Source organism: Ceratotherium simum, chromosome 25, assembly GCF_057802395.1.
Source record: "Ceratotherium simum simum isolate JZ-2026a chromosome 25, ASM5780239v1, whole genome shotgun sequence".
NCBI classification, from domain to species: domain Eukaryota; kingdom Metazoa; phylum Chordata; class Mammalia; order Perissodactyla; family Rhinocerotidae; genus Ceratotherium; species Ceratotherium simum.
In genome coordinates this window covers 8,015,544-8,024,750 of record NC_141924.1, presented here as the reverse complement: position 1 = coordinate 8,024,750, position 9,207 = coordinate 8,015,544, and positions in this window count along the sequence as shown.

The following is a 9,207-nucleotide window of genomic DNA, read 5'->3' as shown; positions in this document are numbered from 1 at the left end:
CCCCAGCTGCATCAGCTCAACCATGCTCAACCCCCAGCTCCTTTGGCTTGACCACCCCCTCCCCCTGGCTCCAGCTGCTTCGGCTTGGCCTGTGCTCAGGCTCCGGCTGACTTGGTGCCAGCAACTTCAGCCCACCGCACTCCAGTTCCAGCTTCTTCGGTCCAGCAGTGCTCCAGCTCCAGTCTCTTTGGCCCAATGGTGCTCCAGCACCTCCTTCTCCAGCCCACCGCACTCCAGTTCCAGCTTCTTCAGTCCAGCAGTGCTCCAGCTCCAGTCTCTTTGGCCCAATGGTGCTCCAGCACCTCCTTCTCCAGCCCAGCGTGCTCCAGTTCCAGCTTCTTCGGCCCAGTGGCACTCCAGCCCCTGATTCTTCAGGCCAGTGGCACTTCAGCTGCAGCTCCTTCAACCCACCCACACCTGAGCTCCAGCTGCTTCAGCCTAGCTGCACTCCAGCTCCAGATTTTCCCATGCTTCACCCTCAGAAGCCTCCACTCAGCTGGACCTCAGATCAGCCAGGGGCCGACAAGAGTGCCCATGGATTGAGTCGGGCCAGAATACACAATCCTTGATCCCCACCAAGCGGAAGCAAGAGGAAACTGTGACCATATATTTTCACTATGAGGAAAAGTAAGCCAACACCAACAGGCACTATGCAAAAATATATTAAATCTCCAGACCAAAAGGAAAATGACAAGCACCCAGAAGTCAACGCAGAAAGCACAGAAATGTATAACCTTAATGACAGAGAATTCAAAATAGCCATCATAGAAAAGCTTAATGAAATACAAGAAAACACAGAGAGACAATTCAATGAAATCAGGAGTTTCTTCACAAAAGAGATTGAAACTATAAAAAAAAACAATTAGAAATCTTAGAGATGAAAAACACAATAGAGGAGATAAAGACAAATCTGGAAGCCTTAAGGATCAGAGCTGACAATATGGAGAAAAGAATTATCAATATTGAGGACAGCAATGCAGACATCCTCCAGATGGAGGAGGAAAGAGAACTAAGACTAAAAAGAACTGAAGAAACTCTTCGAGAACTATCTGACTCAATTAGGAAATGCAACATAAGGATTATAGGTATTCCAAAGGGAAAAGAGAGGGAAAAAGGAGCAGAGAACTTGTTCAAAGAAATAATAGCAGAGAACTTCCCAAACCTGGAGAAGGAGCTGGAAATACCAGTGAATGAAATAAATAGATCTCCTAAATATATCAACATGAAAAGACCCTTTCCAAGGCATATAGTAGTAAAGCTGGCAAAAGTCAACCACAAAGAAAAAATATTAAGGGCTGCTAGACAAAAAGTGATAATAATAACATACACAGGATTTCCTATCAGGCTCTCAGCCAATTTCTCGATAGAAATTTTACAGGCTAGGAGAGAGTGAAGCGATGTATTCAAAATTGTGAAGGACAAAAATTTTCAGCCAAGAATACTCTATCCCGTGAAGATATCCTTCAGATATGATGGAGAAATAATAACTATCCCAGATAAACAAAAGCTAAGGAAGTTCATTGCCACAAGACCCCCACTACAAGAAGTACTCAAGAAGGCCCTCATGCCTGAGAAAAAAAGAGAGAGGGGATTCAAAGTTTTGAACAAGGAGGAAAATAGGTTGACAAAACCGGAAAAATTGCAGTCCTCTATCAAAATAGATTAGCAAACACTTGATTATAAAACCAAAGATAAGGGAAGGTAAGCACAAAGAATAAATATAACCTCATCATGTTAAACACGAACTCACAACACAAGAAGGAATAACATGTGACAACAATAACTTAGAAGGGGAAGAGGAAAAGGGTCAAATCAACTTAGTCAAAGGGAATAAGAGGCCATCAGAAAACGGACTATCACACCTATGAGATTTGTTATACAAACCTCACGGTAACCACTAACAAAATAATCAGAACAGAATCACACACAATAAAGAACGAGAAAACTAAGAGAACCCCCATACAGAACTACCAAATTGAATTGGTAGTCTGACACACACGGGACGAGAAACAAAAGAAATGCAAAAGAACTGGAAAAAGAGTGATAAAATAACAGCAACAAGCCCCCATACATCAATAATTACCCTAAATGTAAATGTACTGACTCTCCAATCCAAAGACACAGAGTGGTGGGATGGATTAAAAAACAAGACCCAACAATATGCTGCCTCCAGGAAACACATCTCAGCTCTAAAGATAAACACAGGCTCAGAGTGAAAGGATGGAAAACAATACTCCAAGCTAATGGCAAACGAAAGCAAGTGTTGCCATACTTATATCAGACAAAGTAGACTTCAAGATAAAACAGGTAATGAGAGACAAAGAGGGGCAATATATAATGATGAAAGGGACACTCCACCAAGAAGACATATCACTTTTAAATATATACGCACCCAATACAGGAGCACCAAGGTACGTAAAGCAACTATTAACAAACCTAAAAGGAGATATTAACAACAACACAATAATAGTGGAGATCTTAACACCCCACTCTTACCAATGGACAGATCATCCAGACAAAAAATCAATAATGAAATAATGGACTTAAATGAAAAATTTGATGAGATGGACTTAGATATATATAGAGCACTCCATCCAAACACAGCAGATTACACATTCTTCTCAAGTGCACATGGAACATTCTCAAGAACAGACCATATGTTGGGAAACAAGTCATGCTTATATAAATTTAAGAAGATTGAAATGATAACAAGCGTCTTTTCTGACCATAACGCCATGAAGCTAGAAATCAACTACAAGAAAAATACCAGGAAAGTGACAAAGCTGTGGAAACTCAACAACATGCTTCTAAACACTAATGGATCATTGATGAAATTAAAGGAGAAATCAAATCATATCTGGAGACAAATGAAAATGAAAATAGACCATACCAACTCATATGGGATGCAGCAAAAGTGGTTGTGAGAGGGGAACTCATAGCAATACAGTCCCACCTTAAAAACAAGAAAAAGCCCAAATAAGCAACCTCAAACTATGCCTCACAGAATTAGAAAAAGAAGAACAAACAAAGCCTAAAGTCAGCAGAAGGAGGGAAATAATAAAAATCACAGTGGAAATAAATGAGATTGAAATCAAAAAAGACAGTAGAAAGGATCAATGAAACAAAGAGCTGGTTCTTTGAGAAGATAAACAAAATTGACAAACCCTTAGCAAGACTCACCAAGAAAAAAAGAGAGAAGGCTCAAATAAATAAAATTAGAAATGAAAAAGGAGAAATTACAACAGATACTACAGAAATACAAAAGCTTATAAGAGAATACTATGAAAAACTATATGCCAACAAATTGGACAATCTAGAAGAAATGGATAAATTCTTAGACTCATACAACCTCCCAAAACTGAATCAAGAAGAAATAGAGAACCTGAATAGACCAATCACAAGTAAAGAGATTGAAACAGTAATCAAAAACCTCCCAAAAAACAAAAGTCAAGGACCAGATGGCTTCTCTGGAGAATTTTACCAAACATTCAAAGAAGAGTTAATACCTATCCTTCTCAAACTATTCCAAAAAATAGAGGAAGACAGAACACCTCCCAACACATTCTATGAGGCCAACATCACCCTGGTACCAAAGCCAGACAAAGACAATACTAAGAAGGAAAACTACAGACCAATAACCTTGATGAACATAGATGCAAAAATCCTCAACAAAATACTGGCAAACCGAATACAGCAATACATTCAAAAGATCATACACCATGATTCAGTGGGATTTATACCAGGGACACAGGGATGGTTCAACATCCGCAAATCAATCAGTGAATACACCACATTAACAAAACGAGGAATAAAAACCATATGATCATCTCAATAGATGCAGAGAAGGCATTTGACAAGATCCAACATCCATTTATGATAAAAACTCTCAACAAAATGGGTATAGAAGGAAAGTACCTTAACATAATAAAGGCCATATATGACAAACCCACAGCCAACATCCTACTCAATGGGGAAAAACTGAAAGCCATCCCTCTGAAAACAGGAACAAGGCAAGGGTGCCCACTCATGCCACTCTATTCAACACAGCATTGGAGGCACTGGCCAGAGCAATTAGGCAAGAAAAAGGAATAAAAGGAATCCAAATAGGCAACAAAGAAGTGAAACTCTCGCTGTTTGCAGATGACATGATCTTATATATAGAAAACCCTAAAGAATCCATTGGAAAATTATTAGAAATAATCAACAACTAAAGCAAAGTTGCAGGGTACAAAATCAACTTACAGAAATCAGTTGCATTTCTATATACGAACAACAAACTAACAGAGAACTCAAGAAGACAATCCCATTTACAATGGCAACAAAAAGAATAAAATATCTGGAAATAAATCTAACCAAGGAAGTGAAAGACCTATACAGTGAAAACTATAAGACATTATTGAGTGAAAGCAATGATGACACAAAGAAATGGAAAAATATTCCATGCACTTGGATTGGAAGAATAAACGTAGTTAAAATGTCCATACTACCTAAAGCCATCTACAGATTCAATGCAATCCCAGTCAGAATCTCAATGACATTCTTCATGGAAATAGAACAAAGAATACTAAAATTCATATGGGGCAACAAAAGACCCTGAATAGCTAAAACAATCTTGAGAAAAAAGAACAAAGCTGGAGGCATCACAATCTCTGACTTCAAAACATACTACAAAGCAATAGTAATTAAAACAGCATGGTACTGGTACAAAAACAGACACACAGCTCAATGGAACAGAATTGAAAACCCAGAAATAAAACCTCACATCTATGGGCAGCTAATCTTTGGCAAAGGAGCTAAGAACATACAATGAAGAAAGGAAAGTCTCTTCAGTAAATGGTGCTGGAAAACTGGACAGCCACTTACAAAAGAGTGAAAGTGGACCATCTTCTTTCGCCACACACAAAAATTAACTCAAAATGGATCAAAGGCCTGAAGGTGAGACCTGAAACTATAAAAGTCCCGGAGGAAAATATAGGTAGTACACTATTTGTCATTGGCCATAAAAGCACCTTTTTGAATTCCATGTCTACTCAGACAAGGGCAACAAAAGAAAAATTAAACAAGTGGGACTTCATCAGATTAAAGAGCTTCTACAAGGCAAATGAAACCAGGATCAAAACAAACAGGCAACCCACCAGCTGGGAAAAAATATTTGCAAACCATATATCCAACAAGGGATTAATCTCCATAATATACAAAGAACTCATGCAACTGAACAACAAAAAAACAAACAACCCGATCAAAAAATGAGCAGAGGAAATGAACAGACATTTCTCCAAACAAGATGTGCAGATGGCCAATAGGCACATGAAAAGATGTTCAACATCACTAGTCGTCAGGGAAATGCAAATCAAAACCACACTAAGATATCACCTTACACCTGTTAGAATGGCTATAATCACCAAGACAAAAAGCAACAAATGCTGGAGAGGCTGTGGAGAAAGGGGAACACTAATCCACTGCTGGTGGGAGTGCAAACTGGCACAGCCTCTATGGAAAACAGTATGGAGATTCCTCAAACAGTTAAAAATAGAAATACCTTATGATCCAGCTATCCCACTACTGGGAATCCACCCAATGAACCTGAAATCAACAATTCAAGAGGTTTACGCACCCCTGTGTTCATTGCAGCATTATTCACTATAGCCAAGACACGGAAGCAACCCAAGTATCCCTCGACTGACGATTGGATAAAGAAGATGTGGTATATATATACCATGGAATACTACTCAGCCATAAAAATGACAAAATCATCCTATTTGCAACAACATGGATGGACCTGGAGGGTATTATGTTAAGTGAAATAAGTGACAAACAGAAAGACAAACACTGCATGATTTCACTCATATGCAGAAGATAAACCAACACACAGACAGATAGAACTGTTTGGTGGTTACCAGGGGCAAGGAGGTTGGGGGGTATGCATAAGGGGTAGAGGGATGCATTTATATGGTGACTGACAAACAATAATGCACAACAAATATTTCACAATAAAAAAAAAAGAATAGACATTATTTCCCTGGCTGGGGTTCCTGGAAGACCCCATGTGCAGGGCTGTGTGACCTGAGAGCCCTCCCCCTGCAAAGAGGCTATACCACAGGAGAGGTTGTTGAAAGTAATCAGAGGCCACTTGAAAATCAAAGCTGCTTGAGGCGATGGATAACAGTTGGGGCAAATGATACACTAACCATACAGCTTAAACACACCTTAAAAGGAGAAGCTGGAGCATGAGGTGTCCACAGGGGCTTTGAAAAGCTCCGAGCATTCCTGGGACTCTCAGAGTCCATGCACATGTGTAGGGCTGTGTGCAGCTCAGGAAAGACCTAGGAGGTCCCTAAGGTCTCCCTTCTGACTGACCTTGAGCATCTGTGCAAACAGGAATTGAGGGCAGAGGGAAAGTTGTAAATTCTAAAGCCAGTGCCTGGGTGAGTGTTGCAAGTTTGTCCCAACACACACAGGGAGCACCTCTGTGCAGCAAAGACTGGGAGAGTTACTGGTTTCAGACATTTAAAGAAATCTCTAACCAATCATTAGCTGACCACCAAGCTAACTGAGTAGAGCCTTCAGTGGCCACACAGCAAGGAATAGAGACTTTATGGAATTAGTTCAGAAAAGTCGCTAAGCAGAGAAACAAGTACAACGACAACAAACAGCCACCACAACAAACCCTGGGGAGCAAACAGAATCTGATTTCCAGAGTCGCCACAAATCTTCCTTAAATGTCCAGTTTTCAACCATAAGTTAAATGGCATGCAAAGGAACAAGAAAGGATGGCCCATAAACAGGAAAAAGGAATCAACGGAAACTGTCCCTGATTTTGGAGTTGCTGAACTGAGACTGTCCTCTCTCCTGGGCCGCGGCCTCCTGCGCCCCCCGGCGCCCGCCTGCGGAACTGCAGCCGCGGCCGCCTTCCTGGGGCCTCCTCCTGGATCCCAGCGCTGCGCTGGGCGGGTCGGCACTCGAGTCAGGTGAGGCGGCCAGGGCCGCGGCCCCACAAGTGGACGCAGCTTCCACGCTTCCTTTCTGTCGCCAGGGAGGAGCGGGAATTGGGGGGTTTCCTCTGCGGGCGCTCCATGCTGCGGGGGGAGGGGCAAGGCGAGCAAAATGTCACCAACTTGCCCAGCGCCCCCGCTGGTGCCACAGCTCCCTACCTGCCTTCTAGGGCTCTCTCCCAGGGTTTGCTCCGCATCGTGTTGGGGATCCGAGGCCGCGTCTAGGTGCTTCGGGTCCGGGGCTAGACACTTCCTGCTCCACCACGTGCTAACGTCACCCCTGGACTCTAACTCTCAGGCCACTGTCCAGAGGACCCTTCCCTGCTGGGTGAACACTGGTGACACCCGTCGTCCTGGGGGCACTCACCCCTCTACCCCACAGGCTTCACCAGAGCAGAAGCCCAGCGAGGGTGGGCTGAGTGTTTCTAAAATAAGAAATCTCAGTAACTTACATGTAGAGCAGCAGCTCAGAGCCTGTGTTTTGAGATGGATCTGAATGTTGCTCTGACTTTGACCGCCTGACATGTCCCCTGAGACTCAGTCTCCTCCATGCCTCGGGGACCATAAAGCCACCAGCCTTACAGGGCTGTGGGGAGGACACGTGGAGTGAGCAGCAGAGCCTGGCACGCGATTCCCAGATCAATGGAAGCTGCAATTGCACAATGATTGCAAAGGCCATCGGCCTCACGATTGTGCTGTGTGCTCATTGTACTCACGAGGTTTCCTCAAGGTCCCCCGTCCTGGACAGCAGGCCGCTAGTATCGAGGGCTCTGCCTGAATTACAGGCGTGTCTGTCCCTGCCCTTCATATCCTCATTAGGGTGACTGCTTGGGAGGGCGTGACACATCCAAAACAAAGAGTGGATCAAGACAGTTTATCCAGGGCCACCGTGTGACCAACACTCCAACCATCCTGCCTTCAGCCCCCCTGCTAACACCACCTGATTCTCTGACAGTCCTGGGAAGAAAGTTGCTGCTCATAGTACAGGACAATCAACTGAGGCCAATGACAGGCCACAGGCTAGATATGGGAAGTCCCGAGGGTGCCTGTGCGTCTTGACCTCCTGGTCTGTTGAGTGGCCTCAAAACTGCTCTCTCGGCCCCCTGGAGGCCCAGCAACCCCAGTTCCCCACGACCAGTCCTCAGCTGGATTAGCATAGCTGCCTCCCTCCCTCTGCCCCTCAGTCTCCTGCACAGGACTTTGTAGTGGCCCTTTGGTCCCACTGCCAGAACACCTTGGCTTGCAGTGCCAAGGCAGCTAAAGTCCTCCAAGAAGTCTTCCAAGAAAGTCCTACTCCAGCCTGAGGCAGTGTCCCCAGGCCCCTCAAAGCAGTCCCTGTAGAGCTGGCCTGGCCTGTCAGCCTTCCCACTTCTCCTGCCGTGTCAGCTCTCTGCCTTTCCACTCCTCCACTAGGTCATGAGCACCTAGGAGCAGGGGTCCACCTTCGTCTTCTCGCCAGGATGTGAGTGCCCAGCCCGGCACCCAGCACGTGGTCTGTCCAGTGGGGGTGGAACAGAAATCAAGGCCTGACCAAGGCACAATGCAGGGAAGGCCGTAAACTGAGGAAGGTCCACTGAGCCCAAACAAGGTACAATCTCTGGCCCCAGGCCAGGCAGGAGAGTGGGGATGTGGGAATTCAGAAGGGGAGGAGTAGCTTTCACAAGCCAAGCAGCAACTGCAGACGTTGAAAGCCAATACCAAGAGGCCACAGCCCCGGGGAGCCATCTCTGGGTGGCCATCTCTGAGTGGGGGATGTCCAGAGGCACCCTGGGAAGAAGCTGGTCCTCTTACTGTTGGGGAGTGAGTGAGGGAGACAACTGGGGGGACACGGGGGTGTGGGGTGCCTCCTGCAGGACCTGCTTCAGCTGGGGGAGAGAATATTCCCACTGTTTCCAGGATGAGCGCTTATGTCACATACCCCTGGGATGGGTGAGGGGGCCTGACCTCTACCCAGGAAATGTCCCTTACCCACCCTCTGGGCGCCTGCCCCTTCCCATTTGAGTGGGTTTTGCCCTCAGAGTTCCCATCAGCTTCAGTGATTTAAAAACTCAGCCTCAAAGCCCACCCCTTTTCTTGTTGAAGAAGGAGGGTGCTGAGGCCCGTGGGCAGCAGCCCTGCCCTGGCATGATGTGGTCACACCCCTGCTTACAAAGGGTGAAAGGCCAAGCAGAGGGAGGGTCTGTAGGCACAATTCCAGCTTGGAGGTGGCATGCCC